We start from the raw sequence: 24,678 nt of genomic DNA, 5'->3' as shown, positions 1-24,678 counted from the left end.
TGCTGGGCCGCGGGTCACCTGCTTCTACTGCTCCCTCTGTCCCCTCAGCTTGTGGTTCATGAGCTGTAGAAGTGGAGGAAATCTAAAAGTGAACTCTCCACTGAAAAAGCTGACTACTCTATGCCATCTATGAGGAAGTGCTGTACAAGCAGATACAAAGGAAAAGCAGCTAATAAACCCTGAAGAATGTTTATTATGAAGAAGACAACAGTTTATTAATGAAGAAAGTATGATTTCAGTCTCATTATAGCATTTCATTACAAGGATTCGTTCTTGATAACAAAGCAATGTCGCTGTCCTGGTAAGTGACCTAAAGAAAAAGCATTTTGTTGATCAGTGTACAATAAATTCTGTGTAATGAATACTCTCTCTGCTGCTTGTTCACTTAACAGCCATTTGTCGTTACGAAGGAATTGTCTTCTGAACTGGAGATGGGCACGGGGTGCCAGGCTACTGTAGCAACTCTGAATGTTCTGCTCTCCCCGCCCCCAACTCCCGCTTCTTTAAAAATTCAACATTTCCCGCCCTTAGGGAACTCACACTGAAGAGGTGGACCACTAGACTGCTGACTACTGCAGGCTGAGCTCCTTGAAGGCAGAGCTCAGGAATTCTCATGGTCCTCTCTCTGTGTAACCAGCACTTCGCACAGTACCTGGTGCGCAAAAGCTGTTCAGTAGAAATTCTTTTTTTTTTCATTTTTAATTTGGAAATAATTTCAAACTTTAAAAAAGTTGCCGTGTAATACAGAGTGCACCCATATACCCTTTAGCCAGATTCATTTATTGTTAACATTTTTCCTCTTTTTGTGGCTGCCCTCCTCTCTCTCTCTTTCTGTGTGTGTGTGTAAAGTTTTTTTTTTTTTTTTTTTTCTGGGACCATTTGGAAGTAAGTTGCATACCTCATGTTTCTTCTAAACACTTAAGTGTGTATTTCCTATATGAATAAGGATATTCTCTTCTGTAGCCATGGTACTATTACCAACCTAGTTGAATTTAACTTTGCTGCAGTACTTTTATCTATTTTACGTACTGCCCATAGGTCAGTTTTGTCACTTAACCCAACAATGCCCTTTCTAGCATTTTTCTTTTCCTCCACTACAGGATCCAGTCCAGGATCACTTATTCCATGAATTGTCATGTCTTTAGTTTCTTTTACTCTGGAGCAGTTCCATGGCCTCTTTGTATTTTATAACATTGAATTTTTTCACACATAGCTTTATTGATGTATAATTTACAGATGATAAAATTCACTGGCTTGAGCATGCAGCTGGATGATTTTTAGTAAATTTAGAGAATTGTGCAAACATGACTACAGTCCAGTTGTAGAACATTTCAGTTACCCTAGAAAAATCCATCCTGCCCTTTGTAGTCAATCCTCCACCCTCAAGCAACCATTAATCTGCTTTCTCTCATTGGAGATTTGCCTTTTCTGGATGTTTCTATAATTATGGAATCATACGACATGTAGTCTTTCGCATCGGGCTTCTTTCACAAAGTATAATGTTTCCAAGGTTTGTCCGTGTTCCCGCGTGCATCAGTATTTCACTCCTTTTAATTGCTGAGTAGTAGTCCATTGTGTAGATACACCGTATTGTGTTCATCTGTTCACCAGTTGATGCACGTTTGGATTGGTTCTACTTTTTGACCCTTATGAATAATGCTGCTGTGTACATTATCACAAACAAGTCCTTGTGTGTATATACTTTTAATTTTTCTTGGATAGATACCTAAGAGTAGAATTGCAGAGTTGCATGATAATTTATATTTTAATTAAAAAAAATTTTTATTTTGCTTTAGGTGAAAGTTTGCAGTGCAAATTAGTTCCTCATTCAAAAATTTATACACAAGTTATTTTGTGACAGTGATTGTAATCCCCACAGCGTGTCAGCACTCTCCCCTTCTCCACCCCAGATTCCCTGCATCCATGTGTCCATTTTTCCTGTCCCATTCTGCCTTCTCGTCTCTGCTGTTTAGTCAAGTGTTGCCCATTGGTGTCGTATACTTGATTGAACTAAGAAGCACATTCCTCACGTGTGTTGTTATGTGTTTTATACACCTGTCCAATCTTTGGCTGAAAGGTAGACTTCGGGAGTGGCTTCAATTCTGAGTTAGCAGGGTGTCTGGGGCCATAGTCTCAGGGGTTCCTTCAGTCTCTGTCAGACCGGTAAACCTAGTCTTTTCCTGTGAATTTGCATTTTGTTTTACATTTTTTTCCCACACTGTCCAGTACCCTCTATTGTGATCCCTGTCAGAGTGGTCAGTGGTGGTAGCCAGGCACTATCTAGTTCTTCAGGGCTTAGGCTGGTGGAGGCTGTGGTTCATGTGGTCTTTTAGCCCTTTGGACCAATATTTTCCTTTTGTCTTTTTTTTTTTTTTTTTTCCTTTGCTCCGAATGGGATGGGACCAATAGATACATCTTAGGTCGCCATTCATAAGTTTTTAAGATCCCAGATGCTACTCACAAAAGTAGCACGCAGAACATTTTCTTTATGAGCTGTGTTATGCCAGTCAACCATGATACTCCCTGAGACCATGGTATCCAGCTCTCAGCCCCAGTAACATGGTCCCTCAAGTGTTTGGATGTGTCTAGGAAACTTTTATGACTTTGCCTTTGTCAAGGTGTTCTGAGGTCCCTATATTGTGTGTCGTCTTTCCTTTAGCCAAAGTTAACACTTGTCTACTATCTAGTTAGTGACATCCCTTCCCCACCCCTCCCCTTCTTGTAAGATTGTTTTTTCTGTGTGTAAACCTTTTCTTGAGTTTTTGTAATAGTGGTCTTGTACATTATTTGTCCTTTTGTGATTGACTTATTTCACTCAGCATAATGCTCTCCAGATTCATCCATGTTATTAGGTGTTTTGTGGATTCCTCATTGTTCTTTATTATTGCATAGTATTCCATTGTGTGTATGTTGCATAACTTGTTTATCCGTTTTTCTGTTGTGGCACTTAGATTGTTACCGTCTTTTTGCTATTGTGAATAATGCTTCAGTGAATGTGGGTGTGCCTATGTCTATTCATGTGATGGCTCTTATTCTCTAGGATACTTTCCCAAGAGTGGGATTGCTGAATCATATGGTATTTGTATTCCTAGCTGTTTAAGGAGGTATCGTATCATTTTCTATAGTTGTACCGTTTTACATTCCTATACCAGTCATGCATAAGAGTTTCAACCTCCTCGCAATCTCTCCAACATTTGTTATTTTCTGTTTTTCGATTGGTGCCAGTAATGCTGGGGTAAGATAGTATTTCATTGTAGTTTTGATTTGCATTTCTCTAATAGCCAATAACTGCCAGCATTTCCTCATGTGTCTGTTAGCTGTCTGAATGTTTTCTTTGGTGAAGTATCTGTTTATATCCTTTGCTGATTTTTTAAATGGGTTATTTGTCTTTTTATTGTTGAGGTGTTGAAGTATTTTATAGATTAGACCCTTGTGGGATGTGTCAGAGGCCAAAATTTTTTCCCAATCTGTAGGTTCTTGTTTTACACTTTTGGTGAAGTCTGTTGATGAGCATAAGTGTTTAATTTTTAGGAGCTCCCAGTTATCTAATTTATCTTCTGGTGTTTGTGCATTTTTATAGTTTGTATTCTGTTTATACCATATATTAAGGCCCATAGTGTCCCCATTTTCCTTCCCAGCTGCTATGGGGCAGTTCTGCTCTGTCCTGTAGAGTCACTGTGAGTCGGAACCCATTCCACGGCACACAACAACAACAACATGCACGTAAAACAATTAAGAAACACTCCCAAACCGCACAGTGTTTTCATGAGCGTCGCAAGGTAGTGCTTACATTCATTATTATGAACCGTTGTACTTAACTCAAATTTTTATCATAATAGTCTTTATGGCAGGCAGTCTATTCTTAATTGTGAGTTGTCCATAAATTGGATGTTCATACCCTGGGGACTGTCTGTACTTAATCTGGCTAGGTGGTATTGATTGCCCTCCAGAAGGACCACCGTCCACCAGTAATTCTTGGAGGGCCTGTTTCCCTAAATCCTCACTCACAATTGGCATTCTCCAGTTCTCTAATTTTTGCTAGGTTAAGATGCATGATGTGAAATCTCATTGTTATCTTTTTGCATGTCTTTGATCACCAGTGATTTTTTGCAATTTTGCTGTGATTACCAGCAAATCGATGGAGTTTTACTGAATAGTAATCCTAGTCCTCATGGAGTCTTTCTGATGTCATCCCTCCCATCATCATCACTTCTCAGATCTAGCACAGCCCAAGGGTTTTCCTTCCTCCTTGGTCATAATTTTCCCTTCCTTGCACCTCATTTTTGTGAGGTGATAGGAAAGAGGGGAGACCATTTAGTTCGCCCTGTGTTTTGTTGCTGTAGGAAATAAGATTTCTACTGCTTTGTACCAGCAGTGAGTTCCAGAGGAAGTAATGGATGGCTTGAAAGGTGAGAACAAAGGCATGATGTCCCATGCAAGTGAAGTCCCTTTGAAAATCAGCATTCAAGGAAAAGCAAGTGAAGAAGGCTGAAAGTGTGAGATGTGAGATGGGTTGCTAGGAATGGGGTCAGGGGGTATCTGGAGACCTCAAGGTCCAAGGAAGGAGATGATCCGGAAAGGAATATAGCTCTGGATGATGTGGGGTCTAGAGAAAGAGGAAGACTCATTGAGATTTGGAGAGGGAGGAAGGCAGAGGAGAATTTAAGGGTCTAAATTTTTTAATGTATGTATTTTTTAATAAAATAAAATACATGTAATAAAATACTTTTTATTATTTTATTATGCTTAAGGTGAAAGTTTACAAAGCAAATTAGTTTTTCATTCAAAAATGTCTACATAATTTGTTTTGTGACACTGGTTGCAATCCCAGCAATGTGTCAGCTCTCTCCCCCTTTCCACCCTGGGTTTCCCATTCCCTTTTCATCCAATTTTTTCTGTCCCTTCCTGTCTACTCGTCTTTGCTTTTGGGCAGATGTTGCCCATTTGGTCTCATATACTTGATTGATGTAAGGAGCACATTCCTCACGTGTGTTACTGTTTGTTTTATAGGCTTGCTAATCTTCTTTTTTTAATCTTTGGCTGAAAGGTGACCTTCAGGAGTAGCTTCAGTCGTGAGTGTTCTGGGACCCTTGTCTCAGGGGTTTTTCTAGTCTCTGTCAGACCAGTAAGTCTGGTCTTTTTTGTGAATTTGAATTTTGTTCTCCATTTTTCTCCCAATTTTTTTTTTTTGTGTCCTGGACCCTCTACCGTGATTCCAGTTGGTGAAAAATACATGTGTTCTATAAAATGTATTCTACAAAATTAAGTTGAAAGTCATAGTGTCGATTCCCAGAGGATTTACAGTCTATTAGCAGGGCTTTTTGGACATGTTGTCAGGAGGGATGAGTCCCTGGAGAAGGACATCATGCTTGGCAGAGTACAGGGTCAGCGGAAAAGAGGAAGACCCTCACCCAACGAGGTGGATTGACACTGTGGCTGCAACAATGAGCTCAAGCATAGCGGCGATTGTGAGGATGGCTCAGGACCGGGCAGTGTTTCATTCTATTGTGTGTTGGGTCACTATGAGTTGGGACCGACTCGATGGCACCTAACAACAACAACAACAAAGCAGGGCTCTTACTTTCTTTAGAAGATGTGAGTTGGAAGAGGCTAATGACAACACTTTTAAAATATGTGCTAGAGTTGCGTGACTAATTCCATAGCTTTCAACTTTTATTCTACCCGCTTCTCCAGAAGAATGGGCGAATAGGTAAAAGATGATTAATAAGAAAGCAATTAAAGAGATAAACAGCTCAGAGCAGTGGTTGTCCACTTGCCATTTCAGACATTGCCATTGTCATATCAGTGCCTAACCCTCACTTGTTTTGCCCTCACTACAGTGAGCACATTTTATTGAGACCTGGTCCATTTTATCTTGTAGGCAGGGCCCTCTGCAGACAGTTGCTTACTGAACTGCTCCCACTTGGCCTTTGAGCTCAGCCATGGCAGACCTGAGGAGCCGAGGGGAAACGCTGTTGAAGAACAGGGTGTAAGGCCCTTAAAACCTGCAGCTCTGGTCTTGGCTAGCTAACATCCCTGAGCTTCCCTTACTCTGGACCTTTCCTCCCTGGGGTTCCCGGTCCTTGAGTCTAGAAAACTCAGGTAGTCATTTAACAGCTAAACTAAGAGGCCGGAGTGAAAGGTTAAGATGGAGAACAGATAATAAATCAGTGAAGGGATGAAAATAATTCCTGTGGATAGGTGGCAGAAGATGGCTCAATCAAGGCATTCATAGAGCCATAAAGGTTAAAAGGAAATAGAACTTTCCTGTAAAGGCAGGTGAAGGTGCTAATGGTAATAATAATCCCTTACGTAAACGTGTCTGTTTTTTTACAGTTCTGAGTTCTTTTCACATTTGAGCAATCAGGGTTGTGACCACCATCCTTCTGACACATAGAGGAGGCTGAGGTACATATGGGCAGAGGGACTTCCTCAAGGTCTCTTGGAAGCTGATACTGGAGTAGCTTGTTGATATTTCCGTGACAAAATGGTGGAGACTGAGGTGACGGTGCCTGGGTACAAGCAGCTGACATTAAATAGGAGGACAGGAAGAAAAAGGATGTTAAAGGAGCAGAAAAACTGCAGAAGCAGAATGTGTAATGAAAAAAATGAGCTGTCTTTGTAGCGTTCAGTCTCTACTAAGGCCCAGTAACAAGCCAAAAGCAGTTTCTCAAAAGGAGAGTAGTTACCTTCAGAGGATGCCAGGGCTTTGCTCCAAAATCCTAAGGGTCTGTGCAGTGGTTCACCAATAGGGGCCTGCCAAAGACTCCGTACAGAATCTCTATCTGCCACCGACACTTCAAGCACCATTGAATCAGCTGGATCATATGGTCCAAGAGGCAGAGCAGCTTGCACAGCAGCCTGAACCTGTTGCAGAGCCTTCTCTTTTTCTGGGCCCCATTCAAAAGTAGCAGCTTTTCCGGTCACTTGGTAAATATGCTGGAGTAGCACACCCAAATGAGAAATATGTTGCCTCCAAAATCCAAAGAGGCCCTTAGGCATTGTGCCTCCTTTTTAGTTGTGGGAGCAGCCAGATGCAATAACTTATCCTTCACTTTAGAAGGATTATCTCCCCATGCCCGATACCACTGGATCCCTAAAAATTTCACTGAGGTGGTAGGAGCCTGAATTTTTGTGGGATTAATTTACCATGCACTAGCAGGCAAATGTTTTACCAGTAAGTCCAGAGTCATTGATACTTCTTCCTTACTACGTCCAACCAGAGTAATGTCATCAAGGTAATGGACTAGTGTGACATCTTATGAAAGGGAAAGGCGATCAAGGGTCCCTGCTGACTAATTTGTGACATAGGGCTGGAGAGCTCATGGAGTGCTGAGGCAGGCAAGTGAAGGTGTATTGCTGGCCTTGCCAGCTGAAGGCAAACTTCTGATGGTCCTTCCAAATAGGCACGGAGAAAAAGGCATTAGCCCGCTCAATAGCTGCACACGAGTTACCAGGACATGTATTAATTTGCTCAAGCAATGAAACTACATCTGGCACAGCATCTGCAATTGTAGTCACAACCTGGTTAGGTTGTTAATAATCTACTGTCATCCTCCAAGATCCATCTGTTTTTTGCACGGGCCAAATAGGCAAGTTGAATGGGGGATGTGGTGAGAATCACCACCCCTGCATCCTTCAAGTCCTTGATGGTGGCAGTAATGTCTGCAATTACTCGTGGAATGCAGTATTGCTTTTGGTTTACTATTTTCCTAGGTAAGGGCAGATGTAATGGCTTCCACTTGGCTTTCCTTACCAAAATAGCCCTTTCTCCATTTGTTGGGGATTCAGTGTGGGGCTTCTGCAGGTTGTTGAGTATGTCTATTCCAATAATGCATTCTGGAACTGGGAAAATCACTACAGGGGGATTCCAGGACCCACTGGACCTACTGTGAAACAAACATGAGCCAAGACTCTGTTAATAACTTGACCTATATATGTCCCCACCCTGACTGGTGGGCTACAGTTCCATTTTGGGTCTCCTGGAATTAGTGTCAGTTCAGAGCTAGTATCCAGTAATCCCCAAAAAGTCTGATTATTTTCTTCTCTCCAATGAAAAGTCACTCTCATGAAAGGTTATACATCCCTTTGAGGAAGGCTAGGAGAGAGAATAACAATATAAATTTTTGGCAGTGTGTTTGGGCCCTTCCTCATGGGGACCTGGCCTTCCCTTCATTCAAGGGGTTGTGGGTCTTTAAATTCTCTCAGGTATGGGAGTTGACTGAGGGCGATTTGAGTTAGACTGCTGTTCACCTGACCTAGAATTCATCTGTTTGTGCAGATAAGTAAATAGTAGATTTCATATCTATTTCACTCCTAGGAACACCATGACTAAGGAGCCGTATGTCCATATGAGTCAGACTATTCTGATTACTGCTGTGACTCTGCTGTCCGTTACTGTTACCATGCCCACCTTGTCCTTCTCGATTGAGTGCCACCACTTGGCCCTTGCTATCACAGGGTCCGATCAGCCCCATTGTATTTTAGGCTGTCTTAATTCAGTTAGGGCAGTTCCCACTGTCAAATCTGATTTACATAAAATAGGAATCACAGCAGTCTTCAAGAATGCTGGATTTCCCTTCATAAATTTGTTCCTCACAGTTGTGGTAAAAGTGTGTTCTTTGGGCATTCCATGTGTGGGTGTGTGGGTTTAACCTGATAAATCCACCTTAGCATGCCAATTTCCCTAAGCCTCTGAATACCTTCTACAGTATACCAAGGCAGGTCTGGGACTTCAACTTGATTTAGTGCAGGCCACTGCATAATCCATGCTTCAGCAACCCAACCAAAGGAACTATTAGATCTTTCCCTAACTTCTCGAGCTAAAACATTGAATGAAGAACTGTGCTTAGTGGACCCATATCAATAAACTCAGACTGATCCATCTTTATGTTCCTTGCAGCATTATCCTACACCCTTAATAACCATTTCCACATCTATTCCCCAGGTTCCTGTTTGTACATATTAGAAAAGTCAAGCAGTTCTCTTGGAGTGTAGCGTACCTCCTCCTGGGTCACACTTTGTACTTCACCTTTTGGGGCTTGCTGGGACTTAAGTCTAGTTATAGATCTAGAAGTCAGAATCTGTAGTGTGGAATTGTTTTGAGAACATTCAGCATTGCGTTGTAAAACATCTGCCTCAGATGATGCCCCAGGCAAGGAATCAGGCAAGGGCTCTTTAGAGGCAGCCGGGCTAGGGCTAATCTCATTATATGGAAGTGGAGGGGCTAATGCTTTTACTGGGCAGGGTGGTGTAGCAAACAGACATGACGTCATCTCTTTCCAGTGGTGCCTGCATATCATGCAGAGGAACATCTGCAAACCAGACACCAGTTTTCTCTTCCTCAGTCAACTGACCATAAGGCCATAGATGAAGACTAGGAAAGGCCAGGTAATGTAACAGGAGTGGAGACCATGGGCATTTGGGCCATTTCTGCATGCGACTTACTTGGGCCTTCAGGTCCTGCTCAGGCGCGATATCCTGTATACCACTTCCATTTAATAATGGAGTTCTGCTGTGCACATCTGGCTTTATGGCTCTGTAATCAGACAACACCCAGTTCATGATGGGCAGCTCAGGCGCATGGTGACTTGGTGTCCCATGGTTAAGTGTTCAGTCTCTACTAAGGCCCCGTAACAAGCCAAAAGCTGTTTGTCTAAGAGTAGTTAAATGCAGAGGATGGCAGGGCTTTGCTCTAAAATCCTAACGATCTGCACTGTGATTCACCAATAGCAGCCTGCCAAAGACTCCAAACAGCATGTCTATCTGCTGCTGATGCTTCCAGAACCATTGGCTCTGCCAGATCATATGGCCCAATTGGCAGAGCAGCTTGGACACCAGCCTGAACCTGTTGCAAAGCTTTCTCTTGTTGTGGGCACTGCTCAATACTAGCAGCTTTTCAACTCATTTGATAAATAGGCTGGAGTAGCACACCCAAATGAGGGATATGATACTTCCAAAATCCAAAGAGGCCCAACAAGTGTTGTGGCTCCTTTTTAGTTGTAGGAAGGGCCAGATACATCAACTTATCCTTAACTTTAGAAGGAATATCTCAACATGCCCCACACCACTGAAGCTCTAGAAATATCACTGAGATGTAAGCACCTAGATTTTTGTCAGAATAATTTTCCACCCTCTAGCATGCAAAGGTCTCACCAACAAGTCTAGAGTATTGATATTTCTTTCTTACTAGGTTCAGTCAGCATAATGCCATTAATGTAATGGACCAGCGTGACGTCTTTTGGAAGGGAAAAGCGATCAAGTTCCCTGTGGAACTTGAGAGTTAATGTACCCCTGAGATAAAATAATGAAGGTGTATTGCTGGCCTTACCAGCTGAAGGAAGACTACTTCTGGTGGTCTTTTAAAACATGGATAGAGAAAAAAGCATTGGCTAGATTAATGGCTGCATACCCCAGAAGATATATTAATTTTCAGGCCACATCCCCAAGGAAACTTCTCTTCCAACTGATCGGCTGCTCACATCAGATCACAAAATGGAGGAGGATTACATAATTTTTGCCAAATCCCTGAGAATCATGGCCTCCCCAAGTTGACACGTAACACTAACCATCACAGTGGTGATGAAAGTGTTCTAGAGTAGATAACTGGTGATGGTTGAATAGGATTGTAGAAGTAGGTAAAGCCACTCTATTACACACTTTCAAGCTATTTAAACAAAACTTTATTTAATGAGAAATCTACCAGTTAATATAGCATAAACTCTAAAGTATAAATTGAGCTGGAAAAATATTACAACAAAAGCAAAAAAAATACCTACTGAGGTGAGAAGAAGAAAATGCCTGGTTCTGAGGCTGATGTTTCCTGGTTGTGAATGAGGAGCTCCTGTTGAGGAGGTATGGCAACTGGCTCCGCCTCTGGTGCCCAAGGCAGAGCTAGAGGTGGAGAACCTAATAGCCTGTGGGGCTCCAGTGTTGGAGTAGGATCAGGACTGATATCAGCTGTTTGTCCGGGAGCCAGTTGGAGGTGGCCCAGGATGAAAATCCACCCCTCCAGCTGACTCTTTGTCTAGTGCCACTACTGGACCTGGTGATGAAAGAGCTGGTGCTCTAAGGATTTCCAGTGTTGGTGCCGGAGCAGTTGGCTGAGGAACCATTTCTGTAGGTGGCCCAGAATGGAAATCGGGCCCTCCAGCAGGCTCTTCTCCTGTACCCGGCCAGAGATCGAGATGGAGGGCTGTGGGCTACGTTGAGCTCTGGTGTTTCTGCAGGTACAGGAGTAGGATTGACATCAGCCAGTGGTCCAGGAGCCAGAATAAGAGTCTGATCTTCCAGCTGGCTCTCCATTTGGTACCAGTTTTGGAGCTGGTAATGGTGATCTTTGGAGCTCCAGTGTTAGTCCAGGCTTGTGATGGACCTCAGCAGGTGGTCCAGGAGCTCATTATAGTCTTGGCCCAGGGAGATAATCCAATCTTTCAGCAGGCTCTCTGTCAGGTGGCAGAGCTCAACTTGGTGATGTTGGAATTGTTGTTTTACCCAGCTCCAATGTTGCTGCAAGAGCAGGATCTGACTCAGGAAGTGGTCCTTGAGTCTGTTCTGGAAGTTGCCCAGGGAGAAAACCCAGCTCTCTTGAGGGCTTTCCATCCTTTGATGGGGTGGGCGGTGCTCTATTGAGCTTCGGTGTCGGTACAGGATCAGGATCAACATCACCAGGTGGTCCAGGATCCGGCTAAGGCGGTGGCCCTGCTTAAGAATGTGAACCTCCAGTGGGTTATCCATCTGCTGCCAGAGCTGAAGCTCGTGACGGAATAGCTGGTGCTCTGTTGACCTCCTGTCTTGGAGCAGGAGCTGGATCGATGTCAGCTGGCAGTCCAGGATCCCGTTCTGGAGGTGGCTCCGGATGGGAATCCACCTCTCCCATCTGACTCTCCATCTGATGCTGGTGGTGGAGCTGGGGGAAGACCTGGGCTCCATCAAACTCCAGTGTTGGAATAGGAGCAGGAGCGGGATTGACATCAGCCAGTGGTTCAGGAACCAGTTCTGGAGGTGGCCCAGGAGAGGGATCCACCCGTTCCCAGCTCTCTATCTGGTGCCAGTGCTGGAGCTGATGACACAATAGGTGGTGCACTATGGTGCTCTGGTGCTCATACAGGAGCAGAATGTACCCCAGGAGATTGTCCAGGAGCTGGTTCTTGGGGCAAAGTTAGCTCTTGAGCTCCTTTTGCAGTTGGTGCTGGCCCCGGCTCTAGAGCTGCAAGAGGAGAAAGGTTCACCAACATGACTGCCGTTCCTCATGCTTTCCCAGTGATGGAAAACAACCCACTGCCACGAAGAGAAGCCCATTCCCAAGATTTCCACCCCAGGAAGTCTTCCCAGACTAGTCCACCAGAGGAGGTTCTGAAGTTACTCTGAACACTGGTTCAAACTCTGGGGGTCTTCCCCCCTGCCCCTCAAAAGCTCACATGCAGTCATGCCCAGTCTTCCTCACCCTCTGGCTCTGCCTCAGTGACCTCCATTTGATCCAGCTGTGCCAAGAGAGGTTGGGCACAGTGTTCCAGATGTGAGCTTGCCATGTTCACCTGCACATACTCCACCACGAGCTTTAGGCAGGGGAAGTCCGGGGACTGATTGAAAATCTCTGAGCATTCCTTCAGCCATGTGCCCAGGATAAAAGAGATGGCTCTGGGGGTGGGTGGTGAAGAGCAGGGTCAGAGGCCTGGCTTTTCCGACCATACTGCCCTCCGAGGACACCCCTGCAAGGGGCCAGTCCCTCTGTCTGCCCCTGACTTTCCAAAGGTCAGCAGCACCCTGCATCATGCCCTCTGGCTGCCAGGACAGTGGCAGGACAGGAGGCTAGCACAGAGCCTTGTCCCACGGAGCTCCCCATCAGTGTTCTGACCGACTATCACTCCTCGGGGAGCCTGAATTACATCCTTTCTGTCCCCTGGCCCTCTCCCCACTGGACGGTAACCCTCTAAGGGCACGGAGATGCATGTCTGCATGTTCACCTCACAGCCTGGCACACAGTAGTGCTCCAGGATTATCTGATGCTGGGCAACACACGGAGTCTGTCCCCTGACCCAGATGCGCAGGTCCTCAGGCCCTCGTCTTAGCGTGTGCACCAGCATGCTGCCTGGTTCTCTGCATGTGTGTGAGGGTCTCTTCTCCCACGGACACTGTTCTCCCCTGGGACAGGGGCCCCGCATGCAGCTGAGCACCCGCGACTGGTGATCGGGATTTGGGAGCAATTTTCTCCACCCCCGTCCCCCTGGACCTCCTGTTTTGGACCCCAAACAGAGGAGGGGGCAACCGGTGATGTGAGGGAATTGTGGGAGGATGAATTCTCTCAGGGGCCTCTCTGTGCCTTGAGCCTCCCCTCTGCTCTCCGGGATGCCCAGGTTCCACTCCCAGTTCTCTATGACTGTTTACATCCTGCAGGGGGCTCCCCTAAACTCATCCCTGTACTAGAATCTAGATACGTGGGGCCCCAGGTCTGCCAACCCTAATCCAGACACCAAAATCCAAAACCAAACCCAGTGCCATCAAATCGATTCCAACTCATAGCGACCCTATAGGACAGAGTAGAACTGCCTTACAGAGCTTCCAGGGAGTGCCTGGTGAATTTGAACTGCGGAATCTTTGGTTAGCAGCCATAGCACTAAACCACTACGCCACCAGGGTTTCCCCCAATCCAGACACAGGCCCCCTAAAACCTCCACCCTTCTGTAGAGATAGGAGCCCCTCCTTCACCACCCAAAGTCCACTCACCCTTTCAGCTGCTCCTGGGCCTCACCGTACTCAGCAGAATAGGGGTGGTTACATCCATACCTAGAGGTGATGTGAGGGTGTCACATCTAATGCACTGTGGGCACTACCTGCTTAAGATACCTCGTGTTCCTGTGTGACTCTCGGACTGGAGGCCCAGGATGGCAGGGCTGCCTATCTGCTTTGTTCAGTGAAAAATGCTAAGTACCTAGAACAGTGCCTGCAATAGTAGGGGCTTCATGGATAATTGGTGAATGAGTGAACCCAACCAGCACCTTCCCAGGTGTCTGAGAGTCCTGGGTCCCCTCTACAAGCATCCATGGATCCCTGTTCTGGTTATATAAAAAAAAAAAAAATCAGCACCCACTAAATGGAATCTCCACCTCCCCTTTACAAATGGGAAGTAGGTTTGCTCAAAGGCATGTAGTGAGGCAGACAGCTTCTTCATGGGAGAAAGGAAAATAATAAACGCGAACATTTCAGTCCTTCCAGCACCCTTTACCATAGAGCTGGGCTCCGGGTACACACTTTCGATGGCTTATCCCGTGTGGTCCTGACAGTAATTCTAGTTGATTGGACATTTACCACCCCACTTCTCAGGGGAGAAAACTGAGGCACTGAGTGGTGAAGTGACATTCTCCAGACTCACAATTGGTAGGAGGTAGAGTCCCCATTGGGCTGTGGAAGGCAGGGCACTCACCTTTGGAGCAGCTGGTCTAGGACCTGCTGGGTGGTGGTGTAGGTTCTGTAGGCTCCCAGAAAGATTTTGATGTAGGAGATGTCACCCTTTAGGTAGGCGGGCACCAGGAGCTCCACCAGCTTCTCCAGTGAGCCTTTCTTGAACGTTTCCATAACCCGGGCCTCATCCAGGTCCGCATGTGAACTATAGACACACTGGGGTGGACAAAGTGGGGACATACTGTCAGAGGCAGCCCACGAACCAGCAGGAGGGTTGGGGGCCCGGAGCTTGGACCAGGAACTCCCTCTCCCTCGGTGACCTGTCGCGGGAGGTGGAACATGAGTGCCTTCAGCAGGAAACAGGACTCAGCTTTCCAGGCAGAATTGGAGGTAGGAGATGATTAAAAACATTAGGAACCTGAAATGATTTTATTAACTAAAGTAACCGTGGTATCTCCCTGTAGAAAGAACAGTATCCCACTGTGTCCTCACAAAACACCCCATTCCAGAGATGTGAAAACAGAGGCTTGGTGATATCCAGTATCTGCTCGAAGTCACCTGGTCAGAACCCGGAACTGTGACACTAGGTTTCCCTGATGTCTCTTCTGTGCTATGTGAGGGTTGCTCTGCTCCTGACTCAGAGGGGAACATCTGGTGCAAGCTCACTCCCTCCCAGTTGCAGACAGTGCACAGAGCGGACACACCCATGAGATAAGCAAGACACGGATTTTTCTTTCTGTGCATTAAAGGGGTTTTTGAGAACCCAAAGCTATGGATCACCCAGATCCAGCCCAGGGTGAGAGCCTGGAGATCCTGGAGAACCGAGAATCTGACCAGATGGCTCAGGGAGGACAAATGTGAATGGTTGGTAAAGGATTGAGAGGTGGCTCAGCTTCTCAGGGACAACAAATGCCTCAAAACCACCCTGCAGTTTTATTGGCCACCCTGACAGCAGACTGGCAAAATGGAAAAGAACCATAACACCGTGACAGGCTCAATGCAGAGACGCAGCTAGCATCACAAACTGCTCGGCCCCGGGGCTGCGACCGCTGTTTTGGGAAAGAGTCTGGCTCTAGTGATCCTAACTTGAAATGTGCACATCCTTCTCCAGCATGCCACTCCTGGGGGTCTGTCCTGGGTGGGTCACTGTATGAGGACACACGTAAGCGTTCCTGCAGCCCTGCTGAAAGGGCAGCAGAAGGAATCAGTCCAGGGCCAGCAGCAGTGAGAGGCTCAGTCCCTGTGGGGATAGGCCTCCCTTCTGGAACATTCTGCAGCGAGTCAGGATACAGCCCCTGACCTGAAAGGGTCATGTGATGTGTTCCCGGAGACTGCAGGTTGTAGAAAACGGTGTGTAATAGTCTGAACCCTGCACTTTAGGGTAAAAGAAGCCTGCTAAGTGTGATGATGTGTGAAGCTGGGAGAAGGTGTGGAAGGACAGTCCAGCCTACTGCTGCCTGGGCCCTGGGGTTGGAAGTTAAACACTAAAACAGCAGCAACATGCAAAAGGTGCATGGACTTAAGTGAGGACAGTAAAAAAACTGGTTCCTGATATTCCTACAAATATGGGAAGAGTGACTTTGTAGCTGGCCAGGGCAGGGGGAGCAGTGGGGAGGAGGGCGAAGATTGATTCCTTTGGGAGGGGACTGGGGGCCCTCGAGACGGAAAGTCCTGGGGAGGACCTGAGATCTACAGGGTGGTTTCTGGGGCCCGGGCCCCCTCTGGTCGTCTCGGGTCCCTGGGTGGGGACGCCACTCCCCTCCCCCCGCACTCACCCAGAACCTGTGCCAGCCCTTCCTGGCCCCTTTCCTGGGGTAGACCGAGTAGATGACACCATTCTCCTTCTCTTTGGGGATCTCCTGCGGGCAGTTCTGCAGAAACAGTGCCAGCACTGGCCAGGGAGGCATCAAGACCCCCTCCGAGCTGCCTGCTTCCCTCTCTGCCCCTCAAACGCTGTGCCTCCGAGGAGCTCCCAGTTCCCACGTGCTGGATGGGTCGGCCTGTGGGCTGCACCATCCAGCCCTGACAAAGTCCACGGATAGAAAAATCAACCTCTGACTATTGCAGCAGGGTCTGGCAGAAGCTGGGCAGGCACAGGGTCACCAGTGGCCCAGGCAATGCCAGCAGCTAGGGCTGCACGTTGACTGCCACACTCAGGGTGAGCTGGATCTCTGAGAAGGCCCAGGTGAGAGTGCTGACTCAGCCTGTGACCCCGAGAGTCCCTCCCTAAGGCCTGGTCTGAACTGGAACCCCTGGGTAGACTTATATCCCAGTGTTCTGTGTTATCAGGGTGGTCAGGGCAGGAAAGTGAAAGAGGCCTCCACATTTGCCAGCCCAGCCCCCAGCCTCCCCAAGGCACTGAACCTGATGGATTAGTCCCAGCCACAGTCAGACTCAGCCCCATGAACCCAGTATGGTGAGAGACCGTGGGGGTGGACCTAGGGGTTGCCCTCCAGGTGTGCTAGTCCTGAAGCAGCAGCACCATTTTCATCATCCTTATTATCACTCCTCCTCTCCCAGATCTCCCCAGATCACATGGTGCCTCCTTCCCTGACCCCCACCATCTCTCTCCCAGATGGACCCTGCCTCAGCCAACAACTTTCTGCCTCATCAGTTCTGTCCACATTTCCTCCCAGCCCCCATTACTGGGGACCCCATGAGGACAAGGGCTGGCATGGCCTGGGGAATGGTATGAACTTGGGGATGGGTGTGGATCTGCCCAGGTGGGATCACAGTGGTGGCCTGGCCTGGATTGGCAGCCCTGGGCCATCCTGTGTTACCTTTGGATTCTTTTTGGTGAATGGCCTGAGCTTTCGTGGTTGGGGGACAAGACCATGTCTCAGCCTTGTTGAAAGTGTTGAACTCCTCGGTCTCTCAAGCTTTGATACAAGGGAAGATGGGAGACAACAAGAAAATATGTTCCTAGTTTGAGTGTCCCCACTCAAGTGAGCTGGGTAGGGGGCTGGTCACCAGGGTTCCAAGTTCTATATACTCTGTCGTCAAGGAAGTGAGGTCACATCCTGGCCTCCTGACTTGGGCCTGATGTCAGTTAAGACCTCCCCAAAGTCCCCTCTGTGCTGCTGAATGCTCACCTCTCCCCATGCCATCTCCATAACTGTACACAGTGACACCAACACAGCCCTCGCCTGCCCCAAGAACCTGGGGAAGGCCTGGGCGTATCCAGGGCCCTAGCTTTGAGCAGACAGAGCTGGGTTCAGACAAAGCTCATCCCTCTCAACCAGTTTGTGACCCTGGACAAGTCTTTGTGGTTTTCAGAGCCTCCCCAGTGCCTCTACCTACACAATAGGGGTCATTCTACCGTCTTCTTCCTAGGAACCTCAGCAGAGATATGTGAGGTAACACCTATCGAACCCGTGGGCTGGCATTACCTGTAGCTAATCAGGGGTGGATTATCTAATAGGCAAGGTAAGCACATGGCTTACCTGCTTACCAGATCATCTGTAATGAACATTTTCACCTTTTTATATTTTTTCATTGCATCTAGTACTCTGCTTCTAGGTATGGCTGGCACCTGCCTTTCCGAACCCCACAGCCCCTTCCTATATAATCAAAGCCTCTTTTCAGATATACAGTCCCTGACGGGGGGCAGATGACCCTGTAAGCAAGGTAAGCACAGGTCTACTTGTGCTTACTTTCTAATCTTTAGTGAACAATTTCACATGGGTTTTGCCACATCAAAGATGTGGTGTTCACCACCGTGCTTACCTTGCCTATTGGATAATCTGCCCCTGTACCTAATGCACAAACTCAGAGATGGAAGAATTTCAAGCAGGGGTGGGAAGCAGCATGGAGTACATCTCCAAACAGGGCTGGGCTCTGGTGCTGTGAGCTTGGGAAAGTCACTTCCACTCTTGGTCTCATTTCCCCAATCTGCACTAGGATGGGGTTGGAATTAAATGAACGTCAGATATTGTCACCGTCTGCATAAAACCCTTCAGTAACTCCCATTATATAGAATCTGACAGTGTCTCATCTCAGAGTAGGGGGTGAACAGCCTGCACATTGGCTCCCAACAATCCTACCTCCTGGTCTCCACATCCTCCCCCACTTTGAATTGGACTCAGGGACTCGCTTCTCAAGAATGTTGTTGTTAGGTGCCACTGAGTCGATTTCAACTCATAATGACCCCATTTGGGGCAATGTTTCTTGGTTCTCTTTTATTCTCTCTCTCTTTCTCAGTTCTCTCTCTCTGTCTGTCATTTATTTCTCTCTCTTTGCCCAGGAAGGAGCTGTGATGTATGGCCTGCCCATGGAGAGACTTATGTGACAAAGACCTGAGGGAGGGTCCTGATCAACAGACAGAGAGGGAGTGAGGCCCTCCAGACCAACAGCTCACAGAGTCCTGCTCATAACATGGAAGTGAGTAGGGAGCAGATCCTCCCCAGTCAAGACTCAGTTGAGACCACAACCACAGGGTCCTGAGAACTTGGGGCAGTCACCAGGTAAGCCATGCCTGGATTCCTGGCCTACAGAGACTGTGTGCTGTGTTGTGTTGTGAGTCATTAGTTTTGGGGGTGTTGTTATCACAGAGCAGGAGATGACTCCTCCAGCCCACCAGGTCATGGATCCTGGACCTGTCCTCCTCCTTCCTGCCTCCTCTCCTCCTCAGTTCCCTCTAGCCATACTGGCTGCATTTCAACCCCCATTCTGGACAAACTCACATCTGCCTCCCAGTCTCTGCACCAGCTATGTCTTCTCCCTGGTACACTGTCCCCAGACTCGTGCAGAGCTGGTCCCTCCTGTCATTCTGGTCACGCATAAATGTCACTGTAATGAGGTCTTTTGGACCACACACCAGCCTTATCTCACAGCACCTTATTTTCTCTATAAAATATGCTTTTCTCTTTGCATGTACTTGTTTCCATTCTTTTATCCATCTTCATGTCTCCCCTACAGATTGTGACCTCCTGGGGACAGGGACGTCGTGGATCCTTTTCAGAACCAGCCCCTGGATCACCTGCTGATGTTGATCCTGCCCCTGTGCTAACGCTGGAGCTCCATAGTGCACCAACTATTCCGTCACCAATATCAGATGGACAGACAGCTGGAGGGGTAGGTTTGAATCCTGTGCCACCTCCAGAAATGGCTCCCAGGCCACCTCCTGACATCGATTCTGCTCCTGCTCAACATCAGAGCTCTATAGAGCGCCAGGTCCTCCATCTCCAGCTGTGCCTCGGTCACCAGAGGTTGAGTCATTTGCTGCACATCCTCCACAGCCACTCCTCATTCACAGCTAGGGAATTTCAGCTCCAGAACCATACCTTTTCTTCAACTCACCTGAGTGGGAATTTTTTTGATTTTGTCGTAGTATTTTTCCAGATCACTTTATACTTTATATTTTATACTATTTTCACAGGTAGATTTCTCATAGAATAAAATGTTTTAATAGTTTTAAAGCATGTAGCATAGTGGCTTTATGTACTTTTACAATCTTATTCAACCATCCTCAGTATCTACTTCAGAACATTTTCATCACCACTGTGATGGTTAATGTTATGTGTCAGTTTGGTTAGGGCATGATTCTCAGGGGTTTGGCAGAAATTTTGTAATCAGTCTCCATTTTGTAATCTGATGTGAGCAGCCAATCAGTTTGGAAGAGGAGTTTCCTTGCAGGAGTGAACTGCAAATTAACACACCTCCTGGTACCTGGTATGCAGCCATTAATCTGGCCAATGCGTTTTTCTTCATCCTTGTTTAGAAGGACGGGTCCCTCTTGGTAAATCACTGTGCAGATCTGTAGGATTTTGGAGTAAATCCCTGCCATCCTCTGCATTTAACTACTCTCCTTTTGAGAAACAGCTTTTGGCTTGTTACTGGGCCTTAGTAGAGACTGAACGCTTATCCATGGGCCACCGAGTCACCATGTGGCCTGAGCTGCCCATTATGAACTGGATGTTTTCTGACCCACAGAGTCATAAAGTTGGATGTGCCCAGCAGCACTCCATCATTAATTGAAGTGGTATATACAAGATCGGGCCTCAGCAGGACCTGAAGGCACAAGTAAGTTGCATGAGAAAATGCCCAGATGCCATGGTCTCCACTCCTGCCACATACCTTTCATCTCCCAGTCTGCATCTGTGGCCTCATGGGAGCTCTTTATGTCAGGTGACTGAAGATGAGAAAACTCATGCCTTGGTTACAGATGGTTCTGCACAATATGGAGGCACTTGTTGAAAATGGAGAGCAGCAGCACTATAGCCCCTTGCTGGGACCTCCCTGAAGAACAATGGGGAAGGGAAATCCTCCCAATGGGCAGAACTTTGAGCTGTGCACCTGGGTGTTCATTTTGCTTGGAAGGAGAAATGGCCAGATGTGCGATTGTATGTATACTGATCCATGGGCTGTGGCCAGTGGTTTTAGCTGGATTGTCAAGGACTTGGAAGGGCACGATTGGGAAACTGGAGATAAGGATTTATGGGGAAGTAGTATGTGGATATACCTCTTTGAATGGGCCAAAGAAGTGAAGATATTTGTGCCTTATGTGAATGCTCACTAAAGAGTGACCTCAGCAGACGAAGACTTTAACAATCAAGTGGGTAGAATGACGTGTTTTGTGGAAACCACTCATTCTCCTTTCCCAGGTACTCCCATCATTGCTCATGAACAAAGCGGCCATGATGGCAGGGATGGAGGTTATGCATGGGCCCAGCAACATAGACTTCTACTCATCAACGCAGACTTGGTGACAGCCACTGCCAAGTGCCCAATCTGCCAGCAGCAGAGACCAACACTGAGTCCCCGATATGGCCCCACCCCTCAAAGAAGCACCCAACTTTCCATGGGCCATAAAATGACAGTGTTCTTCAGCTGGTTCAGCTTCTTCAGGAAGAGAAGTGTTGCTTCTTTGAACTCATGAATAAGAATATCCAGGGATGCTTCGAGTCTTTATGGACTATCAGATGTTCTGTGGAAACTATTACAAACCCTGATTGGAAAAATCACAGCACTGTCTTCTGAGGTTTCTAGAAAAGCAAATTTCCTGCAAGTTATCTTTTGATCAAAAGCTCCTAACTTGGGCCCTGTATTCTTTACTATGGATACAAATGACTGTGTTAAGGTGAACATATGGTATATAATCCTTCAGGCATATACTTGGGTTTGACAGAATTGTTATTAAGGGCAAATGGTGTATATGATAACTGGCTGAAGTTTTATGAGTAATGATTTATATTCCAGTGTATCTGTATCTCAGCCTATACCTATTAGCATGAAACATTCTGTATTCAGAGATTCTGAGGAAAAAATTAAATGCAGCCCGGTTTATAGATGCTGCAGCGTTGAATATGGGCATCAGAAGGAAATGGACAATATAGCTTACTGTTCCAACTTTAGGCTGTTTCCTGTAATGAAAGTATCCTTAGCGCACATAATTTCAAGCTGTGTATCTTGGTCAGTTTGCCTGGAAGTACGACAGAGATGTTCACCTACAATGACGTTTGAGCAGTGGCTGATGATTTAACCGAATCACCAGGAGCTTGGGAAGCAACAAGTTTGGAGGATTATTGACAAAGTGGTTTCTTTATGGATGGACCTAAGTGGTTAGAAAAATGGGGAATATTAGTTTCCCATATGAATGCTTTGAAAATTACATTCTCAATAATCTGGTGAAGGCGATGACCTGTTATCTTCTAGTCTCTTTCCCATTCACTTCACTTCCCATTCAATTAATTCATCAATGGAATGAACTACCAGCCAGCTAACAATTTTCAGGCGAATCTCATTGGAACTTTTCCATGAGGGGGAAGAGCAATTTGTGTGGACACTGCTCTAAGTATATAGATGTTGCATTTTCTGTTCAAGTTGCTTCAGTTAATACTGCCTGATATGGAATAAACAAACGTTTTAATCACTGTCATGCTATATTACGCTATTGCACTGTAGCAAGGTACTCATTTTACAAGAATAGGAAGGCGATGAACTCATACCCATGAAATTCGATAGACTGTTCATGCAACTAATCAAAGAGAATCTGATGCATTACTGGAGTGGCGTAATCGCTCACTGAAGAATCAGTTCTTGGATCAAGTGTTGATGTCAATGTCATGAGAGGCTGGGTCACTGTCATCCACATGTGATCTGTGTTCTGTATTAGGAACCAACGTATGAGGTTATTTCTCCGATAACCAGACTGCAAGTCTAAGTGCTAGGGGTAAAATTGGGAATGTCACTTTAAAATCTACTAAACTCCTTGTACCTTTTTTTTTTTTTTCTACCCATAGGTCTTTGGACTCTGATAATTTCTACTCAAAAGAGGAATAGTTTTACAAAGGGACAATCAATTTCTAAAATACACTACAAATTGAGACTCTCTTCTGGACACTTGTGGATTCTTCTTTTCATTGAACCAAGAGGTACAATGGATGCTTTGTATTCTTTTGAGTGACAGATTCTGATTAGCCAAGGAAAGTGTTAATAAGGAGAGAAGGAGGAGTACAGCCGTAACCCAGGGAATTTTTCAGAATGCCTTCTAGTACTGTCATGTCTGATGGTAAATCTTAATGAGCAACTAGAGTACTCCATCAGAGACAAGAACACAAAGCTCAGATCCTCATAAAAGGTTTGAGTCACCCTGCTAGGTACATTTCAAGGCATTAAGATTACTGCTAAGACCAAACGAATAGAAATTTATTCTGAAGTACAATATTTCCTATCTGTTTCTTTTGCCAAGCAAAACTTTGCTCTAATAATACATTTAAAATGCTTCTTTTTCAGTGAAGAAATCAAAATTGACAGATCTCTTTTGTCCTCCCAAAGGATCCCCACAAACAGGGACCCATAAAACTCTTCGTATGCACTTTGACTTCTACTAGACTCTATTGTTATGTTTTAATCTAGAGCCTCTGTGGTCCCCATGGAGCCTAGGTCTAGATGTCTTAATAACTGACTTAAACTTCCTTCTTTCCCAGAAGATGCGGGAAGCCTCAATGCTGCAATTATTTGAAAATGTTGCACTGCTATGTCCAATCAAATCCATTGTGGATAACTGCTGCAGATGTTTTGGCAGACTGTCAGCATTACCTTTGGCTCAGCGCCTCTACTTTTCTTACATATCCATGGCAATCTTTGTTTCTTCGTTGAAAGAGTATAAGCATCCAGAAATGGAGGCGAGAGAATATCCTGCCGATTGATTCCTCAGGTTTACTTCGCATGACTACAGAATATAATTTCTGGAATTACTTCAGTATGGCAGAGCATAATTTGGAAAGTTCACTTCATCTCTCTTCTAAAAAGACCTATAGCATTTTTCATGGAACAAACTATTAAAGGAAAGGCCAATAATTTAAATAGAGCAACGAGGAAAACAAATTCCAGTCCTATATGGGAAGAATATAAAACTGGGATAATGAACATGTATTTGGGAATTTTTTTGTAGTTCATTTTATCTCAAAGAGTTGATTTTCAGCACTTGAGGTTGTGGCACAGTCATTGATTAACTTTATGTTTACCATTCCCAGAGTGAAAACAATAACAAGAGGAAAACATTGGAATTCTTCACTTTTAACTGGATCTGACAAATTACCAGAGGATACAAGGTAAAAGTAACTTTTAAAACACGTGCATTTTTGACAAATACTAAGTCATAAATGGACTGACCGCTTGCTTGTTGGCTGCTGTAGGAAGTGTTATCTTTTTAATGTGTGAATGTTTTCAGTCATAAACCTATTAAAGTTTGCTTAGTTTATTAGGAGTAAATCTTACAATAATCTGTATTTTTGCTCCTAAGGTTAATAAATACAATGTCTTATTAAAAATAATATTTCATGACTATTACAGGCTGTGTTTTCACTGCTTAACTACCTCACAACTCTCCAGACACTAAGTAGCACCTAATTAAAATTCTGTTGACAATAAATTATTTGCATATTTAATTTTTCATGGGGCTGGTAAATATTTTATTTTCAACATTAATATATTCTTGAATAACAACACAAAATGCCATTTTTCTCTGCCATCTTCTCCCTTAGGCAAAATATTGTACTTCAGTTTTTTTCTTTTTAAGCTTGTTACAATTTCTTTGATTCATTCCTTCAGCTTCAAATGGTTAATCCAAAAGCACCTTTATATATTATTAATATGAACCTCATTAGCACCAATTATTTTGGCGTGAATTGTGAGATTGAGAAGGTAAGGTATAATAAAAAATGAAAAGAATAACTCACATTTGTTGAGTACTTTCTCTGCCAAAAATGATGCTAACTGATTTACATACATTATCTCTTTTTATATCCCCAAGAAACCTTTGAGGGTTATATTATT

General features: G+C 45.4%; 1 long non-coding RNA gene across 1 annotated transcript in view; it reads left to right on the top strand.

Annotated features, from left to right (window-relative positions):
• Positions 1–24,341, top strand: part of LOC111749142 (uncharacterized) — a 63,056-nt gene extending 38,715 nt beyond the window's left edge. The window contains exons 3-5 of the long non-coding RNA XR_010321982.1: positions 18,644–18,863; positions 19,318–19,473; positions 23,877–24,341. This is a non-coding gene — a long non-coding RNA (uncharacterized LOC111749142). The remainder of the gene's footprint in view (positions 1–18,643; positions 18,864–19,317; positions 19,474–23,876) is intronic.
• The last annotated feature ends 337 nt before the right edge of the window (positions 24,342–24,678 follow it).

The sequence above is a fragment of the Loxodonta africana genome, chromosome 4 (assembly GCF_030014295.1).
Source record: "Loxodonta africana isolate mLoxAfr1 chromosome 4, mLoxAfr1.hap2, whole genome shotgun sequence".
In the NCBI taxonomy this organism is placed as follows: domain Eukaryota; kingdom Metazoa; phylum Chordata; class Mammalia; order Proboscidea; family Elephantidae; genus Loxodonta; species Loxodonta africana.
This window is presented reverse-complemented; position numbering and strand designations above follow the sequence as displayed.